Source organism: Ambystoma mexicanum, chromosome 2p (genome assembly GCF_040938575.1).
Source record: "Ambystoma mexicanum isolate Mex_15411 chromosome 2p, UKY_AmexF1_1, whole genome shotgun sequence".
NCBI lineage: Eukaryota > Metazoa > Chordata > Amphibia > Caudata > Ambystomatidae > Ambystoma > Ambystoma mexicanum.
Window position 1 is genome coordinate 977,776,524 of NC_090923.1, and position 27,379 is coordinate 977,803,902.

The 27,379-nt window shown below is 47.7% G+C and overlaps 1 protein-coding gene across 5 annotated transcripts in view; it reads left to right on the forward strand.

The window, feature by feature from the left end:
• The window catches only part of PC (pyruvate carboxylase), a 2,561,538-nt gene that overhangs the window by 1,838,327 nt on the left and 695,832 nt on the right, over window positions 1–27,379 (forward strand). The window lies entirely within an intron of this gene.

Here is a 27,379-nt window from a genome sequence, read left to right on the forward strand (position 1 = left end):
GTATTTGGAGAAATGTTTTCTTAGTGGGCTGCTATTAGTTTAAGTTTGAAAGTCTGGCATAGTTGTGCAGTAGGTTCGGTTGGTTGGAGTTTAGAGGCTGGCGGGTCCCTGCGCTAACTGGTCCGGTTTTAGTAGCTAGCTGAAATGGAACCTGCGTCCTGGCACATCTTTTGTCGGGGAACCAAAACTGTTCCCAATGGAAAGTTTACTGGGTGGTTTGAGAAACCTTGCTGGTTAGTGGCGCTGGTGGCTGGTTAGTAGTCCAATGTTATTAGTTACTTCCAAGGTATTTCTAATAAGGGAGCAAGACTCCTGATTTGTCATCAGTGAACATTTTTTTAATGCTTTTAGTCATATGATACAGACAACCTAGTACATATGCTAGGTATGGGTGAGGAAAGGGAAAGCCAACGCGTTTCGTCTATAGTCTTTATCAGGCCAATCTCAGTCCGGGCAAAAGTAACTCACTGGTGGGTTAACCCAACAAAATGCCCACCCAGCCCACCACACACAACAATTGGGACATCATTATCAGGCACTACTATCCTACACAGAATCACCGATTTTCGCTTTGCCTTGACAAAGACTACGGTCGAAACGCGTTGGCTAGTTGTGCAGTAGGCAATTTTTTTTTAAGTTGGTTATAAAATAAATCTTATTCCACAGAAGAGGCCTCACTGTGCCCATAAACTGTTAGACATAGCTGCTATGTGCACTATTATCTTGTGTGGTGCCAGTACATGCTTTAAGATCGATCAACAGAAGAAGCAAGTGCTAGTGATTGCATTACACTCAGAATCTGTCAACCAGTGTTTACATAATAGGAGATGGCAGACAATGGATGCTGGCACCAATGGCAGAGGGCCTGTCACGGGGCACCCACAGACACCGTTTCCATCAACAGTTCTTTAGCGTCTGGGGCATTTTGCATCACTCAGTTGAAAAACATCCAATGGCCACCACCTTCCATTGTGTGCCAGCAAAGACACCCAGTTGAAATAGGATTTAAATATCATCTGTATGGGTAAACATACAAGGAACATAAGTAGCCATGGAATTTATTTCATTTATAAAGCGCACAGCTGACCCGGAGGCATTAAGACGCTGATACAGATACATGTCAGGTAAGTGTAGCTTGTCATACAGTTCACGTGAAATACACCAGTAATGAGAGGATATGATCAAATACCAGAAACATCATTATCATGCATGTTATTGCCGGTGTACAGTTGACAGATACAGGTATGCAAAAAGCTGTGTTTTGAGTGCTTTGCGGAATAATCAGTAAGATTTCTCAGCTCTAAGGGAGTTGTGGGGGGTCGTTAAAACATTTTGCAGCAATGTATGGGAAGCTGGAACCTCCGGATAAAGGTAAAGATGAAAACGAAATCGATGTATGGATGTTGCTTCAGGTACTTGGTGTGACAGTGTGATGGGTCAAGAAGAAAGTTGAATTCTTCACTTGCTGAAATCTGTCTGAGAGGCTAATAAACAGCGTGCTCCTAAGTCCCTCAAGTGATGTCTAAGTGTTGACTGCATCAAAGACTGCAAAGTTTCTTGTTAAGCGCCATTCATTACTGTACCCACAAATCAAGTGCACCAGAATAACAGCTGTCAACTTTGTGCAAATGTCTATCAGTGGCACATAAACTTGCTGTTATCAATTTTCTTTATTGGGTAGGATTTAGACTGTTTTATCACTCATTGTTTGGACGTTGGTAATTGAGCACCTGTTTATTTGGCCCCTTCGGTATTGAAAATTATCTTGGCACAAAAACAACTTCATAGGAATAGGGGAAGAGTAACTGCGTATGAGTATTCTCTCACCATGAAAGTGATGAGTGATGCACCCTTGTAAGCAGTGCTACAGGCCATTCTCCAGCATTGGATCTTTCATGGATTCACATGCTTAGAATATTCCCCGTCGTCAGACTGGGAACCCTCGGTACACATATATATAGTCATTTCCAATAGGAAAAACTTCTGCCCTATCCCCGTCTGCGTCCTCTACGGGGCCGCCCACGTACGCCCCGTTGGACGTGATGGTATATAAGCCCCGCCCCCACGGGTCCCTTCAGATTTCAACCGTCTCCAAAGATAGTGGGATCTCCTCGTGTATTTTCTTCAAATACTTATCGATTGTTTCTAACTCCTGCGAGTTTGTCTGTTTGGTCCGCTTCCAACTCCTACGAGTTTTGTTAGTTGGTCTGGCAATAATGTCGGGTAAGCCTCTTTTCCGCCCGTGTGCCACGTGCGGTCTAAAGAAGGTTTATGAAGGGGATGGCCATCTTGACTGCATCTACTGCCTTCACCCCCACCACTCGGCGGACCAATGTGATATCTGCAAGGGTTTTTCCCAAAAAACCCTGAAGGACCGGAATCGGCGACTGGTCTCGTGGCTGAACGACGGCGCTGGAGCGTACCCTCAGTCGGAGGTAGGATCGGTGCGCAGTATCGCCTCAGCGAAAACATCAGAAGCCTCCCGACGCTCACACCCGTCGGAACCTCCGGCCAAAAAATCACGACCTACGGGGAAGGACGTGCCTCAAAGTCATCCCTCTAAGGCCTCATCGAAAGAATCGACGAAGAAATCATCTTCCTCTTCTTCTTCGTCGAAGAAAGATAAGGACAGGCCAAAATCCTCCTCGAGCGATCAGAAAAGATCAGCTACGAGTAGAGAGGCGGATAAACGCAGGGAGAGCTCCGCGAAGGCGGGACCGCCTAAGCCACCTGCAGGCCCTCCGTCGACGACGACGACGGCGACGATCCAAGTGCCCACTCCGTCACAGTCCCCTGCCTTTCAAATGGGCTCATCGTCGACGACGATTCCCTCGTCGACGGAGTTCCAGGCCTGGAGGCCAGAAACGTTCGACATGGGGCTACCCGACACACTGCTACAAGAACAGGCAGTTTCGATCGCCTCCAAAGAAGACGACGGCTTCAGAATAGTGAGCCCGGAAGACCTGGGGCTACGGCCCAGATTTCCTTCTGGTGCAACCTGCTCTCAAGTTTTCACCCAGCCTCCAAACGCCCAGGCTACTCTCTCCATGGAGGTACTTTCCTCTTTACACTCGCTCTTGAAGTCCCTGGACGAAAGGCTCCCGCCTGTTCCGACGACTCCCCTCGTCGACGAGCCCGGACCTTCACACCGCCCGACTAGATCGGTCGTGGGCCCAACTGCTCCAACAGTCCAGGAAGAAGGTGAGCTCTCGGACTCCCTCTCTGAACAGGGGTCAGCTTCTGATATCTCCCTCTCGCCGTCGAGAGACCCGTCATGGGTTTCGGATGTGGAGGTGGATCCTCCGAAGAGTCCCATTCACCCATCTCCACCGGATGACATAGGGGCCTTCCATTCCATGATGGAAAAAGCCTGCAAGGAGTTCGGTTTGACCCAACAAGAAGAAAAGAAGGACTGCTTCCTCTTTGACCACATGGGCAAGAATAGGCGTTCCGTTTTTTCGATACCGATACTGGACCACGTATGGAAAGAGGGCGTCCAAACCATGCGGCATCCATTCTCGGAACCTGCGGTCAAAGGCCGTGTAGAGAAAAAATTTAAAGTTCCAGATTCGACGCCAAAATGCCTCTCTGCGCAACCCACGCCTGACTCGGTGGTATCGGCGGCGGCGACGAGAAAGGCAAAGGCCCAGCATAAGTGCTCTACCCCGCCGGACTCCGAAGCTAGACGCCAAGACGCTTTCGGTAAGAAGATTCTGTCAGTGGGAGCGTCAACAGTGAAAGCAGCGAACTCCCTGGCAATCATGGCCAGGTATGACAGGGAGATGTGGCACAGACTGGCACCCATTTTGGACCACCTCCCAGAAGAACACAGAAAATCAGCTATGTCCCTGGTTCGTGAAGGAGAAGAAGCCTCGAACCATGCTATCAATATAGCGGTGGACCTGGCAGACTCGGGGTTCAAACAAATTAACAACGGAGTGGTTCTACGACGCCAGGCCTGGCTCAAGTGCACCAACTTTAGACCCGAGGTGCAATATAAGGTCGTCGACATGCCTTTCGAAGGTGACCACCTGTTTGGCGAAAAGGTGGATGAGGCCTTGAAAGGAATGAAGGAGGACTCTGAGACGGCGCGCTCGCTGGGCTCTCTCCAAAGCGGTAAGCCCTTTCGTTCCTTTCGCCCCTTTAGAGGAGCTACGGGAAACGCACGATTTGCGGGATCCAGGGATAGAGCATTCGGGAGGTCTTCATATCCGTCCCAAGGCTATAGACGCGCCTCACAGTCCTCGACCCGACGCAGAAATTTCCAGGCCTCTAAGAGACGTCCCACTTACTCGTCGTCGACGGGAAAACAAAAAGATCAACAATGACGTTCTAGGAGGGAGAGTGTCAAGTTGCGTCGAGGAATGGGAGTCAATTACGACAGATCGGTGGGTTCTGGACACGGTGAGACTGGGACATTCCCTAAGATTCAAATCCAGACCTCCAAGACGTCCACCGATACGCCTGTCTCAACCACACCTAAGCGTCTTGCGTCGAGAGGTTGCGCTCATGCTAAAAAAAGGCGCCATCGAGTTAGTCCCTGCTTCACAGAGAGGCTTAGGGGTTTACTCACGCTGCTTCGTAGTAAAGAAACCAAACGGGAAGTGGCGCCCCATCCTCGACCTACGGGACCTCAACAAAACCCTGCTGAGTCAAAAGTTCAAGATGCTTACTCTACAGGAGGTTATCAGATCGGTCCAAAAGAACGATTTCCTGGCGTCTCTGGACCTCCAAGATGCGTATTTTCACATTCCGGTGCGCACTCACCACAGGAAGTTCCTGAGGTTCCTAGTTGGCCAAACACACTACCAATTTACTGTGCTCCCTTTCGGCCTGAAGTCCTCCCCAAGAACCTTTACAAAGTGCCTAGCACCCGTAGCAGCCTGGCTGCGGAAGGAAGGGCATCACGTTTACCCGTACCTCGACGACTGGCTCGTGAGGGGATCCTCCCCAGCGTCGACCAACGACAGCCTATTGACCACCTTGCGACTGCTACAGCGTCTGGGATTTGCAGTGAACTACGAAAAGTCTTCACTAAAGCCCTCGAAGAGCTTGAAGTTCCTAGGTGCTCAATTCGACACCCACACGGGACTAGTGAAACCATCCCTGGAAAGGTTGTTGAAGATCAAACACCTGACAAGCCAACTTCGTTTACAGAGAAGGTTGTCAGTAAGAAAATATGCGGCTCTCCTCGGCTCCATGGCATCGTGCATCCACCTAGTCGCGAACTGCCGGTTGTTCATGAGACCTCTACAGGAGTTCCTATCAGACAGATGGAAGCAGGCCACAGGCCGCTGGTCGGACAAGATAATAGTCGACGACGAACGAGTTGTCAAAGCCATCCGATGGTGGAAAGTGGCGCGCAACCTGGACAGAGGGGTCCCCCTGCAGGAGCCGGAATTTCAGAACACCATCATTACAGACGCCTCTCTGTCAAGCTGGGGAGCACACATGTCACGTCACCAAACCCAAGGCAGGTGGTCGTCGACCGAATCTCGCCTACATATCAACGTCCTGGAGCTAAGGGCGGTGAGATGGGCCCTGAAATCTTTCCTCCCACACATCAAGGGGTCAAAAGTAAGAGTGCTCACGGACAATACGACAGCTATGTTCTACCTGATAAAACAGGGTGGCACCAGATCCAGGACCCTCTCGAAGGAAGCTCAAAAGATCTGGCATTGGGCTTTAAAACACCACATCTCCCTAGTGGCATACCACCTACCGGGAGCGAAGAACTTACAGGCGGATTCCCTGAGCAGGACTATGTCACAAATACACGAGTGGGAGCTGGACTCCACTCAACTCGGGGAAATCTTCGAAAGATGGGGGACCCCGTCGATCGATCTCTTCGCCACGGAAAGAAACCGAAAATGTGCTCAGTTCGCGAGCAGATGGCCCCAAACAGGCTCCCTGGGGGAAGCGTTCTCGTTTCCGTGGACAGGCAAGTTCCTCTACGCCTTCCCTCCATTTCCCCTCATACGGAGGACGATCCAGGGGATCCACAGGTACAATTGCCGGGTCATCCTAGTGGCCCCGCGCTGGCCGAGGCAACCATGGTTCTCAGACCTCCTTCATCTGTCGCTGGATCAGCCGATACCATTCAGGAAAGTACCGAACCTCCTGTCCAGGGACGAGGGGACCGTGTGGCACCACAATCCGGACAGCCTGAACTTAACTGCATGGCTCCTGACTTCTCGGAGTTCGGGAACCTAAAAGTCTCGACTGATTGCCGAAGGATTCTGCAGGCGGCCAGAGCCCCGTCCACTAACAAATCATATGTAAGCAAATGGAAAAGGTTCTGTATATGGTGTCAAACACAACAAAATATACAACCTTTGGAAGTAACTCCGGAGCAAATCCTCCCGTATCTTCTTCATCTTGCGGAAAGCGGACTGTCATCATCGTCAATCAAAGTACACCTGGCGGCTGTTTCGAGATTTACCAGAAGAAGACAGTCCCCTCCACTATTCAGTGACAGGCTAGTGAAGCATTTCATGAAGGGTCTGTTTAGAACCTTCCCTCCGGAAAAACGGTTCCCACCGTCGTGGAGTCTGAACACAGTTCTAGCTGCCTTAATGAAGCCTCCCTTTGAGCCAATGTCCTCTTCATCTCTACAATTTCTATCTTGGAAACTCGCGTTCCTAGTTGCCATCACTTCGGCTAGAAGAATGTCGGAACTACAGGCACTGGTCATAGACCCTCCATATCTGAGGTTCTTTAAGGACAAAGTTATTTTATCAACTAACCCTTCATTCATCCCAAAAGTACCGTCGGTCTATCATAAGCACTCGACCCTGGTACTCCCTACTTTCTTTGCATCTCCTTCGTCGACGGCGGAGAAGGCTCTTCACACTCTGGACGTTAAAAGGGCGCTAAAATTTTACCTGCAAAAAACGCAAGATATCAGAGCCACCAGACAGCTATTCGTCGCCTAGGGCCCCTCGGCTAGGGGTAAGGCTATCTCCAAACAAGGTCTGGCTCGCTGGGTCTCCTCGGCGATTACCCTGTGTCATTCCAAGGCCGGGAGACCTCTACTACATCGTCCCAGAGCCCATTCCACGAGATCGACATCTTCCTCCGTGGCTCTATGGGCAGGAATTCCGCTGACGGACATCTGCCAGGCGGCGGCATGGTCTGTTCCGCACACGTTTACGCGCCACTACTGCCTGGAAAAGCAGCACGCGGATGAGGTACAAATGGGAAGGGCAGTGCTTCGCCACCTTTTTCAATGAGGTAAGCCAAAGTTTCAAGAAGAATGCTGCCTATTATTATTGTTTGGCCTCAGCTGGTTTTTCAGAGTGTATACATGAATGTGCATAGTTTATTGACCTAAACATAAGTGGTTGGGTAGATATGTGCGCAAGGGGTGCATACTGAGTCATATGACATAGCATTGTATGGCGGAAATCCGTTTCGTATCAGTATAATAAGTTGTTGCTTACATACATGGTGTAAACGGTAGTGTTTGGGGGTGTCTCTACGAATGTAAGTTACATTGCACTCTCACCTCCTTCTTGATGTTACTGCTTTACAATCTATTCTAAGCATGTGAATCCATGAAAGATCCAATGCTGGAGAAGGGAGTAGTTTCTTACCTGTAACTCCATTTCTCCAGCATTGGTATCTTTCATGGATTCACATGCCCCTCCGGCCTCCCCGGACTGCAATGTGGAAGATTGGTATGTAAGCAAGTTTTCCCCCCGTTATCTTGGAGGGGTCGAAATCTGAAGGGACCCGCGGGGGCGGGGCTTATATACCATCACGTCCAACGGGGCGTACGTGGGCGGCCCCGTAGAGGACGCAGACGGGGATAGGGCAGAAGTTTTTCCTATTGGAAATGACTATATATATGTGTACCGAGGGTTCCCAGTCTGACGACGGGGAATATTCTAAGCATGTGAATCCATGAAAGATACCAATGCTGGAGAAATGGAGTTACAGGTAAGAAACTACTCCCTTCTTCGCCTAACCTGTCTGATAAGCAGTGGAGCATTGTCTTCTGGTTTACTGCTCCTCTTCATTGGATGCCATCTTGCTGGCCAATTGCTCCCTGGCCTAAAGTGCACTAACCGTCGTTGGTGTTGCGAATGTCTCTGCTGCTGACCCAATCATGCCCTTATGATGAAGATGGTTGAGGACATCGAAGGCGTGCAGTAGAACTCCTGACACAACCTACACTTCATTATGCTTGGGATCGACTGTTTTTAGAATGAGTGCTTTTTGCTTTCAGTACACACCACAGTACCTCTGGTTTGGTCCAATCACCCATTGATCTTCAATGTACGCAATATATTGACCCAACGAAGCTCAAGATGGAGAAACTATACATTAAAAAATATTAAATCCATAGCGGACAATGCCTAGTTTGCTTATTTGCCACCCCTGTCATAAACTATTGCATTGATGTCATGAAAGCAGTTCTTTATTTTAATTCCTGGTTATTGCAGGACCTACATACCAGGAAACCAATGCGTAAATGTGGCTCAGCCACATCAAATAAGCGATTCATGCCCAAGTTGGGTAACAAAACATTCATTTTTAATACAGTGAGGCAACACATTAATAAGGGATTGTGAAAGACCCATATACACCATCTATACGAAAAAAAACCTCAATTTAGATAACCACATTCAATCAACACTGCTTCTTTGTTCTGACACTTTGGTTATAAATTAATTCTTGTTGTTCTTTAAGCAGGTCTCTTAATTTTCCTCACCTGAAATACCTGTGACGCATAACTCCTTGCTTTCTCAAGTGTCTGTAACCATGGCCTTTAAGCAAGATGCCAACGATAAACTTGCTGCAGCATTGATTCTTCAAAGACCAACTATTCACTGATTTTTGCCATTTTTTTTGCTTCTTTCTGAAACTCCATTTCTGCAAAGAGCAAATTCTCTTGATCAACCAATGACATCTGTCTTGCGAACATATTTGAAAACTTGGCAAGCTATCCCGCCATTGCTAAAGAGCTCCCCTTTCCTTTTCTGTCGATCCCCAAGGAGCCCATGCATTATTAGTCAATCCTTCGTCTCTGGCTCAGTTGGGAGGGCTTTAATGACACCAGTGCTGAAGTTACTTCAAGCCGTCTCCTCCTTCGTGCCAAATTAAAAGCTAATTTCTAAACTGTGGCTCGTGAAAAAACGCTGTGCACTGTTGACCGGCTACAGGTGTTTATAAAGTCTAATCATTTTCCAGAACTAAGGCAATTTTTTTAAGCATCAAAATTGACTTGCGTCAGTGCTGGTAGCAATTTTGATCTAAAGTTGAACAACATTGCCCGGGTATTGATTTTAATTTTTTTAAGACTGGTATGCAGTCTTGCTGAACAGGCTACATTATCTCACGATCACTAATCTGGTGTGAATTCATCAGTCGATTCTTCCAGATCAGGTTTAAGGTCTTGCAATTCCCGCTTTTCCGTCTCCGCTCCTTAATATTTACTGGCTCTTGTTATGGCCACTCTAACTCCCCTGGCCGAAGAGATCCGTCAGGCTAATCCTAGCAGAATTATAGAGTAGGCACCTCATGTGTAGACCATGCATGGGTTCTGACGAAGTGTGGAAATACAAATGACTACATGAATAATTATAGTTTAGAATGCACAAGGGCGTCATCTGATTGTTTTTCCATGCAAAAATGCGAAGTGTGTCTTTTATTTGCAGGAGACTTCCTGTGGAGTGTTCCTTGTGTGAAGTGTAATTTGTATTGCAACTTAGGAAAATTAATCTAACCTTCAAATACCATTTCTGTTTTCTTTCCAAAGAGCTGCCTGCCAGCTTACCTTTAACTCCGACTTCTCCCCAGTACTTAAACTGAAGTATGTTGATCGTCATTTTAGTCGTCCTCATCTCGCCTTCACAAGGGAATGAAACCATTTTTGTTGTAGTGTTCCAGAGTATGCTGAGGAAAAAAGCATTCATATGATCTATAAACTCAATAGAACATAGTGCGTCAAACATTAACAAACTCTTCTGCGATGCTACACTAGACGTGTGCACACTTTCAGACCTTGTACCCACTTTATGAGGTACAGTCCTTTCCACGCCACCAGCAGATCTGCTCAGATTAAAGCCAGACATTCATCAATGCAGGGCTCCTGACTGTGCAGCTGACTTGACTGATCTCATTAGCAGTCCTTCCAAAGATTTGGAGCATAGTGAAGAGGACCCGGGTAACTTCCCGGCATATCTGTTCCCCCAGTTCCGGTCTTGAAGTAGGCATTTGCAGACACCTAAGGGGCTGAGCACGCTTCCCTGGGTGCAAATCTAATCCTGGGTGCAAATCTAAATGACGCTTAGCTCCCGAAGGCTAGGTGCAAGTTGGGTACAATACACATAGAAGTAGACTGGTTAAATGGTGAACTGGATTTGCTTACCATCTCCATCTCCTTCGAATCCCAAAAGGGTCCTGAGACTCTGATGTTGGTAAGAGCATAGATGTTTGGACAGGGGGGGCAATTGCATCTGTGGAGAATGTTGTCTTCTTTGAGCTGGTGGATGCCTTTTTCCCCTCATCTCTTCCACCAACCCCCCACCATGTTGTATTTTGTCTGCAGAAAAATAAGATAAGACTGTAGCTTCCTTGCCTCACCTTTGGGAGACAAAGCAATGTTTGATCCGTGTAACTGTGGGTTGTTTCCACGTAAAATAGGACGCTGCTATTACCAGAATAACCGAGTTTGGTAATTGTTAAAAGCCAAACCGTTCTATTTAAAAATAATATGCAGGTGCAACAATTTGAAGATGCTACCCAAAAAGAATATGGAGTCAAATATCAATATTGAGTCCTGAGATATAGTATAAACTAGTATCCTAGAAGGAAAGCCGAATTCTCTAGCATCAAGTGGTCAACATTTGTGGCCTGTAAACGGAGAAGACGAGAACAAATGAGGTAAAATACCTTATGGTTTTGGCAGTTCAGCACTATAAAATGAGGTGCAGCCATTAGTGTTAATGTGTAGGACAGTAGTCGTCGCTCAGTGCTGCCTCACCAGTGCTTGTGGCTGGCCACCAATGGTCCTTGGCGCAAATGACCCATGTGCACCTGCTGGCCCTATTCCCACTACATGTACCCGCTCTATAAATTGTTTGGTAAGAGGGCAGATTGACAGCAACCAGTTGTGGTTCTCGTCAGCAGTGCTGTATGCTGCATGCGTTGGGTGAAAGCTTATTCTGTCATTCAGGCAGCCATGTGCAGTCTCTGGGGATCCAGGTGGTCAGTTTCCCAGCTGTTCGGTAGATTAGCACAATGCAGTGGTGATGTCCTGAGACCTGATCTCTTGGTTGATCATCAGTGGTACTGACTCTGCCCCTGTACCTTTGGAATGTTTGTGGCAGAGGACGGATACATAGCCCATTGACGTTTGTTTAGTTTCAAACGAAATTGTTCTGGCTGCTCGTGCCATCTCGTACAAGCTTCACAATCAGGGACATATGATGTTAAAAAAAAAAAAAAAAAAGTATGTGTAGTTGGTCAAGAGGTCTTGTGTTTCTAAGATCGAAAAAAGTCTATATATGCTAGTGTTGAGTTTCCTGGAGGACAGCTGGATTGCTATACATCACAACCTTCCATGTTGGAGAACGTAACCCAGAGAACATACCCCAGATGTCGATAGTTGGATTTTAGTAAAAAGCCAGTAGCTATCAACCCTGCAAGAGCCACCATGGCTGTGACACAAACTATTAACTGCCACCTGCCAAGCAACATTCGGCTCCCATGTTAGGCCAGAATACTAGCCTGTCATAAAGGGGGTACATTTAACCTCCCTGGGATGGGGGATCAGATGAGAATGCCACCCTGTCTAGTCTCCAGGGAGAAGAGCTCATAGGGTAGGTCAGAAATCACGTGAATCGGCAAGGAGTAAGCCACAGAATACGGCTGTTTAGCTGTTTACGTAGGGCTGAAGTCTGCTACCTCATTGGAGAATCATTTGTAGGTGGAAGTCTAGTGCAGTGACAGTGGCCATTTCATGGTCGTTAGGGCCCTAGAATGACTGCATAATAGTTCAGTCTGAAAGTCTGATTTGCAGTTTTAGAGACCACGCATTCGCAAAAGTCTCGGCGACTAGTGTTCTTGATTGGTTCCATTTCTTTTCTTGATGGCACACTTGGACTGGCCTATAGGCCAATTCCCCAAGTGCAGACACAGCCTAGTGTGCCCTAGTTTTTTGTTGTTGTCCAAAGTGGGTCCTTTTTTGTCCAATGTGGGCCAGTCTAATGAGTTACTTCACTGTACAGCTTATCGTTTTGAACAAATATTATTTAAAATGCTCTATTTGCAATAGATTTAACAGAATAACCCCTCTCCCCCTTCCCTTATTGCCACCTGATTGTCAGTCCTTGTAGATGTTTGAGCAGTTCATTATTTTTCTGATGCCTATGCTGTTCCTAGTTGTGACCATGTTGGCAGAGTCTGGGCAGCATGTTGCCTTCTCATTGCAGGATGTGAGTGTTCACTGCTCCTGTTACAGGAATGTTACCCAGCTCTCAGTCGGGGTGGCTTTATCCCCAAGGTGTAGAAGCCGGGCATGGGACACACTGAGCACTTGATGCAGAGTAGCCCAGCATTGCTGCCACGTTTAGCTTCAGTTTATTTTGTCTGTCCTCCTGGTGTATTATCATGATCTGTGTGGGGGAGGGAGCGTGTGTGGGGGAGGGAGCGTTGGCAGCAGGGCGGCAGTTCTCTCTCATAGAAGTGCTTCTTGGCTGGCTCTCCTGGAATTGCTCGGGTGTTGCTGACTATTCTGAAGCATATCATTTATAAGACTTAGGAGTGATAGAGCACTCGTCAGCAATGCTGGGCTAACCGCTCTGTGCCACGAAATGTGATCAGCTCGAGGAACATTGAGTGATTCCAGCTCCATCCGATGGATGAGACCGCAATCCATCGCGGCTGAAAACCCCTTGGCTGTTCCACTTGCTTTTAGTGAAGAATCCGCCAGCCTCAAAAGTGAATGCCAGAAAATGTTCAGCGACTCCTTGTACATCAGATGGGTAAAACCACAGGCCTACAGCACCCCTTGCAGCCTTCCTAGAACACTCTGATTTCAGTGATGTCCGCAGAGTGACTGTTAGGCCTATCCATTACTCATTCTCCTATCTTTCGAGCAAAGGTTCTACAGTCTCCAGATTTACCCTTGCCCTCTTAGTTCACTCCAATGGTGGTATGCATAGCCTTACTGCTCATTGTAGTAAGGAAATGGTTGCAAGTCTGATATTTTCTCCCGTGTCAAGTTCTGGCTTGGCAGACGCAGTGCAGCTTTCAGGGCATAGAACCCCCCTTATAAGAGATCCACAAGGTCACATTAACAGTGCAGCCATGACCTAAGAAACTGGGTGAAAAGCTGAGCTTGCTAATGCACTCCACTCTTAATTGGGAAAGGTTTAACAGATTTGCAAACAAATTTAGACAAATCCCTAATTTTCAGGAGACAAGTGTCCTAAAGACAAGAGAATTTACAGACATAGTACGCTTGGCTATAGCAAACACCAACATCGCGAACTAGCAAAGGAGCAGTGTAAGGAGCAATGACGTTGGTCACATAGTTGGAAGCGGAAGAACAGTTGGACTGCAGCCTTTTGGAAACCCTGTTGTTGTTCCAGCCGATCGGCCGGAAGCCCAGTATACAGAGCTAGCGTGATCAGATTTAAAAAATCCCTGAAATCCCCACAATCACACAGTGGTCGAAGTGAGCAGGAGCAGTTGGGAGCACTGCTCCTCTACTTTTATTTTCTACGTTTTACTGTTCCTATACGTGGTTTGGGTTTAAAATCAAAGTGTAGGAAGAAGTTGAAACTGCAGGCGCATTTGTTTGGTGGGTTTGGATTGCACATGGGAGGGCGCGTGGCAATAGAATTTGTGGGGAGCTGGGGCTGCCCAGCAGGGAACAGAGTTCCACTACTTATTTTTTCATACACTTCGACCACTGCAATCACATGATGCTAGTTTTGACTGTGTGTCCCTACACAGGGGCGGAACTAGAGCCATTGCAAAATGCCTTCCTCTGAATTTAAGCGCGATTGTAGGTACAGCACACAGGCTGGGACCATGCCTGATTTGCACGTGGCCTTCTGCCTTTTGTAATGGCCTGGCAGGCGAAGAACGATTGTCTGGAGGGTTGCCCAGAACAATGTCAGAGGTCATTACCTCCTTGTTTTTTCTGGGGCCACACCCTGCCAACTCTTTTCCCCTCTGCCCCAGTCCATATTCTTTTCGATGCTGACTGGAGCGGCTGGCAGCCTCAGCGTTCTTTTCGTTTGTCATTTTTCAATTCTTTCACTTCCGTCCCCCCGTGACTCAAGCCAGTGATTCCAGTGCATGCCCTTTCTCTGCCTTGCAACCCCAAACCCATTGGCCGGGTTGTTTAGAGCCTAAAGACTGGTTGCCATTATGTGTGTTAGGCACTTGTAGACGGCACCCAATAATTTTGTGCAGAAGTCATCGAAGGACAAAGTGAGTACCTGTCTTTTTTTACTTGGGCACCACAGCAGAGGAAATTCTTCCCAGGGAGTATAATCATTGAGCGAGGGTTCCTTCGCATCCTAAACTACTTGGCCACTGCATCACCAGTGTTAGTCCACTGAGGGCCAAAGAGCTGTGGCCAGTGCATGCACAGAGTTGCGGCGCCTTGGGGCTCTTTCAGGGGGTGTAAGGCCGGAGATTGCCAGTGATTCTGCTTCCGAGCATGTAGCACCTTCCAGTGCTTGTCCAAAAGTCCCCACGGCCATTACTAGGGCTTCCTGTGCTTTCCTTGTAAGCAACACTATACATGACGTACAGACGTACACCCCTCACCGCCATTGTCCATGTGATTTTGCGACCCTTGGTCATCTCCTGTCAGACAGCCCGTGTTGGGTGCCAGCTAGCTCTACTTGGATTCCTGCATCTGTGTGCATCTTGAAACAGACCAGTATGCACATCTAAGTGGGGGGGTAGAAGAAGAATCCGACTTGGAGCTAATTTAAAGAGAGCATCTAATATCAGTTGGCTGCAAAATGTTACAGAAAGACACTTTTACCCCCAGAGTCATTGTTGCTTGAAATAATACTTTCTAGAAGGTCCTCCGCCTCACCAGTGATAATAAATTGAGCGCTAATGAAGGAAAATAGATTGTCCTTGAACTTTACTTTTGCAATTTTTTTTAATAAAGACAATAAAATATTAATACATTTCACATGACAGTATTCCTATAAAATATGATTGATCATAGAAATCGATTTCCTTTGTGTATGCTCCGGCCTACACATGCTTCACTTTTGAGATTTTTGAGGCCATACAGTGTTATTCATAGACTTCTTTTTCATCTTTTTCGTTGGTTATCATTAGTGAGGCGCAGGACATTACAGAAACGTTATCATCTCTTGAAACAACAAGTTGGCATGCTAGTGAAGACAGTTTGTTTGAGACGTCCATGGGCCTCCTAAAGGTGTCTCGCATGTCGGAGTTCCTCAAAGTGCGGATTAAGGAAGCAGTATCTCCTGGACTGGGAACTCCTTGAGTCTCCTTTGACTCAATATCCCGAATTGGCACCGTCGAGGCCCCCAGCAATGCCCCACACGAATGCCTAGGGCCCTGCCTTCAGTCTCTTTACTGTTTCCCTTGCAGCCTCCACATGTTCCTCCAGGACTTGTCCCTGGGACCTGACCCCTTCCATGGTAAGGTAAAATGCTCCATTAGTGGGCTTTACCAAATACTTAACACCAAGCCTACCACTGGATATTGATGAGGAAGATGATTTTCCCTCCTCAGCAAGGCCATTTCACGACTGCATGCTGACTTGGCCTCATTCCTTAGGATTAAGGCACTGGAAGAGGTACAACTAAAGGGCAGTGTGCAAAACAAAGTGTTTGCCTTGCAGTGCTCATGCAGATAGGGAGTGCCGTTACAGAAAGACGACGTTGCAGAGGCTAAAATAGATTTAGCAGATCCCTCATACTGCTCTGGCAAAAAAAAAAAACCAAGCATGGTACAGTCCAGTCTCTTTGAATTCAGTCTGATTCTCTACTCGCCCTTGACCCCATACCGCTGGTCGTGGTAGCATCAATGTATGCTAAGCCTAGCTCATCTGCTTCCTCTTCGCTATCATCTCTGGCTCTCCTCAGCATGGCGGATATGTTGCTTGATTCTTATTTAATACACGTGAGCTTGTACAGTGCCCTCCTGCACTTGACTCTATAAGAAAAGGGGGAGTAGCATCATTAGTAGAACAGGGGGAGAGTCAGATGTAAGACCTCGGGTGGTAGGTGTGGGTCGCAAGTGCCCGGCTGCTGAGTTCTAATCTGCTTTCTGGTAGTTTGCCAGAGAAGCCTGAGTGTTATCCATCGGAAAGAGCCCAATACAGCGATTTGTCCGGTTATTTGCTGATGTGGAAGTATGCGATGGGACTAAAGAGGAGAGATTGGTGATGTTAAGTGATATTGTGCTACGATTAGACCTGTGGCAGCTGTGTGTGTGACTGTGTAGTGTAAAGTAGTAGGAGATCTCAAAGGGGAATTGATTGGTCAAGGGAAGGGGGGGCTTAGAAGGCAAACATAACCTGCCACCATGCACTCCTACCACTGGCCTCTTACACAAGTCTTGTTTAACTAGCTCACATTGCCACGGTCAGTCTGTGACCTCTTTTCTCTTGCTCTTATAGATACTTTGCATGCCATGTGAAACTAAACCAGCATCTGCGAGCTGGCAGATGTGGGGAAGGGAAAGTGTGAAATCTCCACTCAATTTCCATAAGCTACTTCCGAAGGGTTATGAGAAGCAAGAACCGTTGTTTCAGAGAAAGGACTATTGGAAATGTGTGGATTGCAGGCTCCAATTTAGCCTTTCTTAGTATGCTGGTTCGTAGGCCACGAAAGGCCTCGCACCTCACTCTGGCATGCTTTGGTGCTGTGCTCAGCGGCCTGCTGGGAATTCTGTCCATTAAGGGAAGAGCACATCTTGGGCAGGGCAAGAAGGCGTTTGTCAGACAGCAGCCAGAATCCCTGCTTGTTCCTCTTAGGGGCTGGTCCCACCAGCGAAAGATATTCTAGACAGGGCCATCTTAATCACTTTTGCGGCCCGGGGCACAGACCACTTTGGGGCCCCCTTCCACCGAACAAAGAAATAAAGGGATCCAGAGTATCTGGCCACGCACCCCTCATCAGGATCACAACACATAGCTTGATGTGTTGCCTTGCAGCAATCAAAATAGGCACGGTTACTCCCCGTCAGTCCACTTACCCTCCTTATTCTTGCTGGAATCAAAATGATAAACCAGTAACATATCAAGGCCAACATTATCAGTCCACAAGGGTACTCGTGTTCTAGCATGGGTACAGAAAACAGTTTATCAATAGCAGACACAAGGAAGGTATATCGGACATGGTATAACTGCAGGACACAGATTGTATGAAAAACATGCACATAATCCAGAATAGACAAACGACTCAGATAAGCTGCCTCACAGAATGCAAAAGTGGCCAGGCATGGATACAGGAGCCAAATTGAAAGGAAGGAGAAAGCTACACATACCATAGCATAGATAGAGTGGATGAAGGTGAGAAGCTATCAAGAAGGTGCCCATACCCAGACAGATTAAGATTCAAAGAGATATATGGTTTTTAAGTAATGTTGCCATTTGAGAGAAAAGAAACAAGTTACTATGGTGTGCGTTGTATTAACTCCAACTATTATTATAGAGGAAGTAACACTATAGCCAGTGAAACGATGAGTGAGGCTTTTTTGAAGATCATACCCTGAGAGAAAAATCATTTTGAAGGGAGACAATTTTGAAAGGTTTAGGGACTGGACATTTTGACAGGTTAGGCAATACAATATTAAATAAGCTGCCCAGGATCACACATTGGTTAAGAGGTGACCCTGAGATGTGTGTGCACTTTACCACTTTCTTTTCTAGCACTTAACATGAGCTAAAATAATCCCATGTTATAGAACTGACTTGGAAATAAGAAAAATCACTTAACCTAACATGGCACTTTTTTAAAACAAAAAGTTATAGAAACGTATTATGCTAAATGGGAATTATTCTAGTTTCATTGCCTCCACCATCAAGGGAAGCATAGAAGTATCCGCATACTATCTTATATACACTTAAAAGCATTCAAATGGCTTTCTCTTTTGTATTTTAAAGTTTCATTAACGCCCATAACACAGGCATGTGACATTATTTATAAACGTGCAGAAAAACATCTGAGCCAAATGAGCAGACTTTAAAGTATGTTTACCAGAGGCCTGTAATGTCTCATCCTCTCTCTTCTGTGTAGAATTCCTTCTACTCAAATGGCCTACATAAAAAGAAAAATCCAGCAATGGGCTAAATAATGCCACCAACATCTGAGAAGTCAAACCTTTTCACAGAAGACAGCACAGTAATGTCATTTATATTAGATGATTCGTCCAGGATCACTGTATTGTCTGCTAGCAAAGCCAGGATGCATGCATGAACTCTTTGGTTCCACAGTCTTAATATTGCATATCTAATTACTGCTCAGGCTAACCCTTTGTGCTCATCATTGGAGGTCGCTGCCTAGGTTTTGCAAGTCCCCATCTGAGCAAACCGGTGTCTAGACCATCACCATACTGAAGCTGGGTTCATTTTTATAGCAACCACTATCTGGTGCAGGTGCATTGCTGATGATAGAACATGCTGTGCTACACACAGTTCCTAGTGATTGCATCAACAGCCAAACCATCGACAACCATACCATTGACAAAAAAGCATCTTAAAAAAAAAACATCGAATGCATTTTCTTTTTTAATGGAGGAGGTGCGGGGGGGAGTTCCCCCTAAACCTCCCTTTCTAAACCATTAAAACACATTTTTATTAAACTAAACCTTTACCATAAAAAAAGCATTCAATGTTTTTTTCAATGGTATGATCTGTCGATGCAATGACCGGATACCCTACACACCAAAGTACATACATGGAGGTTTATCAACTTGACATAAGAAAGGCTAAGTCCAACATGCATGAATTTCGTATTGCCATCTTGCATATGAACACAGATCTCTGCACAGAGTGCTAACACGCTGACTAGCTTCTTAACCATCAAAGCACTCAAATGTATCAATATGCATTGCAACTATGGCTATTGTAAATGATCAATATAATCCCCCCCAAAAAGCTGAGAATGGTACAGGAGTTTTGTCGTAGCAAACACACAAACAAGGTGAACACAGAAATCCTTAAAGGCTGAATTGATCAATGCAGAATGTACTTGTCAACAACGGACAGTCAAAAGATTTATAGCCCCAGCAGCACGTCATAAAATACACTCACATGTGCTTTTTAAGTTTGAAAACAATGAGAACTGCCTTCTTTAAGTCAGGCAGCTTTGTGTTAAAGCATCCTCAAGTAGATATTTTTATTAGCTGTGCTTATTGGATGTGTCCCCAATTCTGCTCCAGAGAGGTTTCGATGAGGTGGTCACTGGGAAATGACATGCAGCGCTACCTCGAGATATCCTCCATCGAAGACATTCACAGGATGAAGGCCTGACTCATATTGATCCAATTCTAGGTGCCCAGTGCTTACCTGAAACTCAACTCCTCTAAGATTAAATTCCTACTGCTGTCCAACAACAGCAGCATGACATCCAGACTGGGCCATGTGCTATGATCCTCAAGGGCTTCACACCCCAAGTGACCACCTGCCCCAAGTCCCTTGGGTTCGACATCGACGGACAACTCTCCTTCCAACACAATATAGCAAGGAAGACAGCAGCATTGTGGTACCACCTTTCTCTCCTGTGGAAAATCAAGCTCTTCATCCCAGAAAACAATGTCTGATATGCTGTCAAAACATTTATCCTCTCCCATCTGGATGGTGGCAATGCCCTTTTGGAAGGCCTTATGGTAACTACCCCGGCACCCCTGAGATGTGCCCTGCATGCTGCAGTATGACACCTCAAAGGAATCCACAAATTCAACCACATCAGCTGTCCCTCATCGAACTGCACTGGCTCCTGCTGCAAGGTTGTCTCGTCTTTAAATACAGCTGAATCATCTACAAGGCTGTCACACTGAAGTCTCCAAGCTTGGGAATGCCCAGGCGAGGCCTCGCCCTCTGGTCCGTCACCTCAGCCCATTTTTCCACACTGACGGTGTGAGACTTTTTAAGCTTTTCGCTTGCTCCCAGTTTGTTTTTTCAATTCTTATTTCACTTCCCTTCGGTGCCTCGTCTCCCCTGGCGCATGCCGGCTGCAAGGGTGTTCACGAGATGTGCCTCATGCGACCGCTTGTTCCCGGCCTCGGACCCCCATTCACTCTGTCTTGAGTCTTTATGGCCCGACCACCGCTGGGACTCATGTTTGGCCTGCAGCATTCTCGGTCACAGGGCATTGAATAATTGGTTGTCGCAGTGGAGGGAGATCTTCAACGCTTGTCCTCTGCCTCACCCTCACCTTAAGGACATCGCCTCCAGGACCTCTCGTCAAGACCAGGTAGGCCCTTTGTTTAACACATCTCTACAGCGCAGCGACTCTTTCGCCGGGGTTCCCACTGATTGGGGTTCCTCATATTCATATTCTTGCAGGCCCAAGGCCTCGAAGGATACCGTCTCCCAAGCCGAGTGGGCCGGGGGCCCTACCAGGCAGTCCTCGGAAGGATGATCAGGCACACCCTCTTCATCTACCCAAGGGGGTAAAGGATTAATGCGTGCCACCTCCAAGACTGTTCTCGGCTAGATCCAGCACGGCTACCGACATATGTGCTCGCTCGGAGGCCGTGAAGCATGGTGTTACGACTACTGGCCGCTTGGCTGAAGGCTCAGTGCCTACCAGAGTGATCTCTGAGATTGATGTCCCTGCTTCGGATGCAAGACCCAATCTGTAGCCTCTCATGTCTGAGACCTCTCTTGACTCGGGGCCTCGGTGCCCTCCGGCCCAGGGCGTGGTGCAAGGTATAAAATGGCGGCACGGCACCTGTCGGAGCCTGCCAGGCAGGTGGTCATCTTGGATCTGGCTCGGGGCCTGCCGGTGCTTTCGCAGGATGATCCCATGCCTCTTCCCCCTAGAAGTGGCAGCAGATCCTACGCTGCACGGTTTTGGTCCCATCAATGGTACATTTATCCATCACTGCCGTACAGGTACACGCATCAGGCATCTCAGCGCTTTGACTGACCAGGAGCGGAGGCCCAGCGCCTCGGAGGGCAATCGGCTAGTGGGGACTGCTTCTTCAAGCGCTTCCTCACCCTCATGAGTTCCCCTCAGATGAAGGGGCTGCTGAAGGACATTGTGAAGGTCATCCCTCCAGGTGGCGCCGCCTCGGCCCCCTCCTCTGGGTGGTACTCCTATTCCTCCTGCGCTTCCAGTCACTTCACTGGTTCAGGCCCTACCAGTCGTACTAATCCTTCCACCTCCTCCTGTACCACCAACGCCTCCCCATCAACCGCGTTGGACCTTTTTTGTTGCTCTGGAATTGGGGGGGGGGAACCCCTGCTGCACCTTTGTCCTAGGGCCCAGATTCTCCTCGGTTTGGGAAAACTGAGGGTGCGGGACAATGACACCCAGGATGATGAGCCCTCTGCATCAGTTAAGGCCTTTCATGACTGCCTCCAGGGCATGGCAGAGTTCATGGAGTCCCTGGTCCTGAGGACGCCCCGCAGAAGTCTGGCGTGCTAGCAGAGGTCTTTGGGAAACGCACCATGATACGGTCTGGCATCCCCCTCCAGGAGGATGTCCTCCAGGCGGCACAGAGGATCTGGGAGAAGTCCAGGGCCAACGCCTAGATGAACAAGAAGTTTAACACAGTATAAACCGGACAGAGAGCTAATCCCCCTTGCCTCCCACCCGCAGCCTCATTTCTCTGTGGTAGCCGCAACCTCGTATCCTAAACCATGGTCTTCATCCTCCACAGGAGACACCTCCAGTTGCCTCCCTACAAGGAGGACAAAGTCCTTGGGAAAGTGCTGCTACTCCATCTCAGTACTGCATCTGCGGCAAGCCAACACCAACACCCTCTTGGTTGCAGCTAACCAGAAGCTGTGGCAGGAGCTCATGGAATTTCTGCCCGACCTCCCTTTGGACAAACAAGCCTCCTTCAAGGCCAGTGTGGCAGATGTCCGGGCCATTGTGCAGGACCTCATGGAGTCTTCAGTCTCCCACATCGACACAGCCAGCAGAGGGCTGTGCCTTGGGGTCGAGATGAGAAGGATGGCGTGGATGCACGCCACAAAGTTTTCATTCGACGTGCAGGAGCGGATCCTGGATCTGCCCTTTGAGGTCGTGAACCTTTGTCATTCATCCACGAATGACGAATTGATGAAGAAGAAAACCTCCACTCAAACCGCCAAATCCTTGGCCATCCTGACAAAACCAGGTCAGAACTCACCCCCTCAATCCCAGGGTAGGACTGAGTTCAAAACCCGCATTTTCTCTGGCTTCAAGGGGTTCTGAGACCATGGTACACGGAGGCCTGACAGCAGGAGGAAGCAGCAGAGGATGTTGCACAAGTTTTTCTGCTCCATCTCCACTGCCCCAGCCTCTGACGCCAAGAAGCAGTGACGTTGGTTGTCATTTCATCGACACCCGTTTGTATGACTGGTGTTTTTATGACATTTTTGTAATTATTTTTGGCGCGGTTCCCCACCTAAGCCCCCATCCTCTCACTAATTTGTTATTCCTGACCACCACCATCCCCCCAAACCCCCACCCCCCCCCCCCCCCAAAAGATAAATTTGAAAAGTCTTTTCAGCAACAACCCTTCGTAAAAACACTGGTCGTAAAAAATGGGTGTTGCTGAAAGGACCTCTTACTGTGACATCAAGGTCGGGGAACACAGCTTGCCTGTGAAGGGCCATTTGGCTCTGTTCCAGGACACCTGGAAGCGTCTCTTCAGCAACCCGTGAATACTCTCTGTAGTCTCCACGGGCTTCTATCTTCATATGACTCTTCCATCATTATCGCCAGATCGGGTCCCCGGCTCTCTTACGGGGTGGTCCTTTAATTCTTGGAGATGCAGGCAATGGAACCGGTTCCTCTTGTAGACAGGGGCTACTGTTACTATTCCAGGATTTTTGCAGTGCCAAAGAACAACCAGGCTGGCCAGAGTGTATTCCTGGACCTGTCATTTCTAAATCTGTCTTGACCACTGGAACGCTTAAAGATGATTATTCCCGCGCACATAGCAGAGTCTGTATGCAGGTGACTTGATGTGTTCCCTGGACCTCAAGGATGCATACTTGCATGCACCCATACATCAACCACATCGGAAGTTTCTGCGGTTCACGATTGTTGTACCTCTTTCCGTACAAGGTGTTGCCCTTCGGCCTGAACTTGGCCCCTCGTGTCTTCACAAAGTTGATGAATGCAGTGGCAGGCCTTCTCCGCTTGGAGGGCCATCATCTATAAAATTACTTGGATGACAGGCTGGTGAGGGTGGGGTCTCATCAGCTGGGGTTTTCCATCAACCAGAGGAATTCAGTTGTGCCCATCTCAGGAATTGGTCTTCCTAGGGGTGCGTTGGAACACTAACGTTCAGCAGGTGTTTACTACGCCCGAGAGGCTTCTGTCCCTCTGCAAGACGGTGGGGGGCTTTCTGGCCAACACAAACACCTTGGGATGGTGGTTTCAGCATATTCTGGGCCTGATGGCCTCCTGCGTGCTCACTGTAGAGCACACCTGCCTCAAGGTAAGGCGCCTTCTGCTCCAACTGGGATCAGGTCACAGGGTCTCAGTCGGACAGGATCCCTATGATGTTTTAGTAGGAGATCCCTTCAGCCGGCCGGAGCCTACCCTGGTGGCGACAACTAACTTCCCCTCTTTCGGGCTGGGGGGGCTACTCTGAGGGCTATGCGATTCATGGAGCATGCTCTAAGATGAGAGCCCTGGCCCTCAGGGCCTTTTTGCCCCGCATCAGGGACAAGTTGTTTCTGGTCAGGACGGACAATTCTATTACAATGTTTTACCGGAAAAATCAGGGTTCCACCCGTTACCCCCCACTTGCTCTGCATGGAGGAGGTTTCGATCTGGGAATGGGCCCTGACTGAGGGGATTAGGATTTCAGCAGTCTTACCTGACTAGGCACTGCAATGCAGAAGGGGGCCAGTTGAGTCACTTAAGGCTTCAACATCCGCAAGTGGGAGTTGCACAACGGCTCATTGTTGCCACTGTTCCAGCGTTGGGGGTTTGCGGACCTGGATTTGTTTGCATCTCCGCCGAACGCTAGGTGCTCCCAGTTTGTCTCATGAGCAAGCCGGGGTCACTGGGAGACTCCTTCCAGATCTGGCCGCAGGTGGTGTGTTCCCATCCAGCCCTCTGCTCCAACGGGCCCTACGTAAGTTCTGGTCCTCTGTGAGCTGTAACCTCATCCTGGTCGCCCCCCACTGGCCTTTGAGACCCTGTTTTTGGATCTGCTGCAGTTGTGCTCCTGGGGGTCCTGTCAATCTTCAATACCCAGCAGGGGCTTCTGGACACAGCAGGGTGGGGCAGTGAAACCTCCATACCCTGCCCAAACTGGCCCTGGCAGCCTGGTTCCTGATCAGCTGAGGCTTCAACATGCTCACCTTTTCAGATGACAACTGGTACATCATTTAGCAGGCTAGGTGGCCCTCAGCTTGGCCCCAGTATAAGAGCAAATGAACTAGGTTCTGCCATTGGGCTCGGGGCAAAGGTCAGGACCCTGTCTCGTGTAGTCTGGGGGACGTATTGGCCTTTTCAGCATACCTGGCTTGCTCTGGAGTTCATGTGGATACTTGCTACACGTTTGGCGGCCATTGGGGCTTACAAGAAATCCCCTGAGCATGTGTTTTCAGCAGCTAACACAGTGGTTCAGGCCCACCTTATGGGGTTATCTAGGCATCGCCCACAAGGATAAAGGAAAGGGGACGGGATGTATGGTTAATTAAAGTTACTCACTGTAGTGACTAGAGTACTCATAGTCCCCTTACTTCCAAACGTCCCACCCACCTTCTCCTGCTAGTATGCCACAGGCTAATATATACTAAGAGTAGCCAAGTATCCAAGCATCTAATATGTTTAAAGGGGACTGAGGTGAGGTGCCTGAGGGCGGGGCCACAGGGCGTTACCACGCCTGAGGCCGCGCGCTATACCACATTTAAAGCCGAAGCTCGCTTCTTCGCCGCCAAAGGTTCCGGTACCGTCCTCGTGTTGGGGGACGCCCACAAGTATAGAGGAAAGTGGACTATGTACTATGAGTACTCTAGTCACTAGTGAGTAACTTACATTTTTCGGGGGCGGCTACACAAACTGAACTTTGATAACACCCTGAGCCATTACAATGCTAGATCACATGAGTACATAATGGACATATAACTGTGGTTTTTAACCCATGTATCCGGGGTGTGGCTGTAACTTAGCCAGACCATCTATAGATGAATTGCAACATGCATCAGAATTTGAGGCAGCATACAAGACGCTGCTAGAGGGGATTGTGGCATGTTCCATTTGGGGCAGAACAGCTACGACTTCTTTTGAAGGGTACATATACAGGAGAACATCAGGGTAGCTACTTTATACACATTCATGAGTAATGCCAATTAATGTCAGATAGGTATGGCTGCATCGCACCAGCTAGCTTGGGGAGACTAATGTAGCTCCTGGTAGCTGTTGGTGTCAAGCCAACCAGGCTCTCCCAGGCTATAACCCGGAGCTTAATTGCGCCAAGCAATTTTGCACCCTATGCTGGTTCCTGGGAATATAAAGCAGTCTTGACCCTCCCTTTTCACACCGAACAACCCAATATCTGCTCTAGAGCAGTGGGAAGTAGGGCAATGCAGGATTCCAAAGAGTGACCCCAGGGAGTGAATCCATAGGCCAGGTTTAGCTTAAGGACACGCAAAAAGAACAGTCCGACCCGGAAGGCATGAGAACTCAAAGCTACTAGTGAGCATAAGTTCTGCCAAAGTAGAAAGGACCATAGTATCCAGGAAGAAATCCCAAGGAACCAGTAGGGCTCATACTGGAAGTAGGGGAGAAAAAGAACCAATTCACTCTACAAGGAGAATCTGAATGCTGAGGAAAGTGGTTAGTTCGGAAACTCAGGAACTGTCGGAAGAGAGCCTAGGGAAAATCCAACAAACTGATTTTTAAAAAATCAAAAACACAAAAATTTTGAAAGAGTTCATCAGGGTTTCACAGTCTGGTGCAAGGGGATTTACTAGAGCAGTCATGGAAACTTTGCTGATGTCACAAAACCAGACGCAAATCAAAGGAGCCAGAACAAGAAACCAGATCATTGAACTAACCTTGGTTGTCATGCAAAGGTACTTGCATCTTCACAGTATTTGTTCACACTGGTCTCATTTGGCACCCAGAGCTAGAAGAGTATGTCAGTTTTGTGACGTGTTGACCGTCACGTGATGCTGGAGGCCACTGGAAAGTGCAGTTGGGGGGCGTATTCCACTACGCAGCCCGAGGCACTACCAGAAAACATTATCCTGAACGACCACATGGACCTTTCCGAATAAATGGAACCCAAGACCATTTCCCTTAAGCAAACTGATTCTGAAAAACTGCAAACTGCGCTTCTCCGTTTTTAAAATACATAGCAGATGGCTTGGCTCAGTATGAGACTGAATCACCCATAGAGATTGTGAGCGAGGCACCATAAGCAATGCAAACATTTGTATTTATGGCTCCCTGCCTCTTACTATCACAACACAGTGCACCTGCGGAATGCAAGTAGTCCTCTCCGCACCTGAGGGATGTCACTTGACACATTGGACCTTCGAGGACATTCCACCTAAAGATTGGGTTGTTACCGATGTCAAGTAAAAAACAGTAGATGCATAATGCACCACTTTAAAATACAACTTCGTTTTTAAAGTGTGAAAGAGGCCAAATCTGTCAAAAACACAATCCTGTTAACTAGCGAACACATACTAGGTTACAGAAGTTGTTTCATAGGATCGAGATTTAGTAGTAGGATGTTGTCAAGTGTTCTGAATAGCGTGCTCATGTACTCCTTACTGTACTTCAAATAAAGTAAAGGAATCCTCACTCATTCAGTTTTATAGTGTAATGATTTATTTCTGTAATAACTGTCAGATTATTGTACAACGCTTATAAAATTCTCTTATAGTAAAAATGTTTTAAAGCAGTGATTTTGTGATCTTTGAATAACATAGTTGATTCAGCATGATAGTGTGTTGACTTCCAACGACCTGCATTTCAACTCACTGCAAAATCCCTCCCGCCTTTTGGAAGTCTTCCATGGTGTATTCTTATGAAAAATAAATTGAGAAACCAGAAAATAGTCTGTCTCTGGAAAGATTAAGATCTGGAATTACTAGATGGTTGGAGTTTGCTATTTTATGTCCAGCTACAAAAGTAAATGTGTGCATTAGTTGGCAACCTTTTACCTTGAGCTCATAAAAATCAATGTGGGCGTGGTCTAATTCGAGCTGAACAGTCCTGTCAACTGACTT